Below are 1,123 nucleotides of genomic sequence, written 5' to 3'. Positions count from 1 at the left end.
GTCAACATAAATTGGGATATCCCTAATAAAGAGAGTTAAAAAAAAAATCAAAATTTATTTACACTGTTGGGGGCAGCACTTCGTCGTCATGCCGCATGCGTTTGCTGCATGCGCCACTTGGTCAAAAACAAATCTGCTTTGTTTTTGGCTTGACATGAAAGCGTTTCTGTGTAGACCAGCGTTCACTTGAAAATGGCGCACGTTAGCCGAGCTTAGCTTAGCTTAGTTCACCGTATTTTCCACACCAAAAGGCGCACTTGATTATGAGGCGCACCTTCAATGAATGGCCTATTTTGTAATTTTTTTTCCATACGTTGGGCATTATAAGACGCAAACTACAATGCATCCACTAGATGGAGCTACGCTCAAGGAAATGCCAACAGAACGATCAGATGTCAGTAAAACTTATTTCATAAAGCAAGCGACATTGTTCACCTAACCAACCGCAAGTTATAACATTGACTCGTTAACGGTGAACTCTCTTGCCGCTGCTCTCTTTCCGTCTTCAACTGCGTAACCGATCGCCTTACGTTTGAACTCTGCGTTGTCAGTATGTCTCCAGCAAGGAGACATTTTGGGGTCGAAATGTTACCACAATGACCATACACAAGGCACATCGGATTTTAAGGCGCGCTGTGAGCTTTGAAGAAAAGGGAAGGCTTTTAGGGGCGCCTTTTAGTGCGGAAAATACGGTAACAGATGACGTCAATTGTGACATCACAATGTGGCAAAATTCACAAGAGCGTGCTTACAGACGCTTGATGGAAAATAGGGAACTTATTCAAGATCGATGACTGCGCAGACACTCCAGACACCCAATTTTTGTATTCCAACAAAAAAAGTGATTTTACATGTACCCTCTGTAACGTGGAGTCATTTTCTGTACTGTACTTGCTGACATTTTAAACTCTACCTGGAGGCAAGTTCGACGAGCATTTTGCAAAAAAACTGCCTTCTCAATCTTTTCTTTTGTGTTTTTTGCAGGATGCTGTGAAAGCAGCCTAGCGCACGGTGAGACTTGGTCGACCGGCCGGGGGAGGAAGAGGAAGGCGGACGATGAAGGTTCGAAAATGTGTCCGATGATTGCATAATGACTTCACATGACAGCCACAAGCCCTTGGAA

The 1,123-nt window shown here is 43.8% G+C and overlaps 1 protein-coding gene and 1 long non-coding RNA gene across 3 annotated transcripts in view; one reads left to right on the top strand and one right to left on the bottom strand.

Annotated features, from left to right (window-relative positions):
* The window catches only part of ppat (phosphoribosyl pyrophosphate amidotransferase), a 13,445-nt gene that overhangs the window by 8,539 nt on the left and 3,783 nt on the right, over positions 1-1,123 (bottom strand). The gene's annotated exons all lie outside the window — the stretch shown is intronic.
* The window catches only part of LOC109532213 (uncharacterized), a 4,213-nt gene continuing 4,047 nt past the window's right edge, over positions 958-1,123 (top strand). The window contains exon 1 of the long non-coding RNA XR_002171340.1: positions 958-1,062. This is a non-coding gene — a long non-coding RNA (uncharacterized LOC109532213). The remainder of the gene's footprint in view (positions 1,063-1,123) is intronic.

Source organism: Hippocampus comes, unplaced genomic scaffold, assembly GCF_001891065.2.
Source record: "Hippocampus comes isolate QL1 unplaced genomic scaffold, H_comes_QL1_v1.1 scaffold22, whole genome shotgun sequence".
NCBI classification, from domain to species: domain Eukaryota; kingdom Metazoa; phylum Chordata; class Actinopteri; order Syngnathiformes; family Syngnathidae; genus Hippocampus; species Hippocampus comes.
The sequence above is the reverse complement of the archived record's forward strand: the minus strand, read 5'-3'. Positions and strand labels throughout refer to the sequence as shown.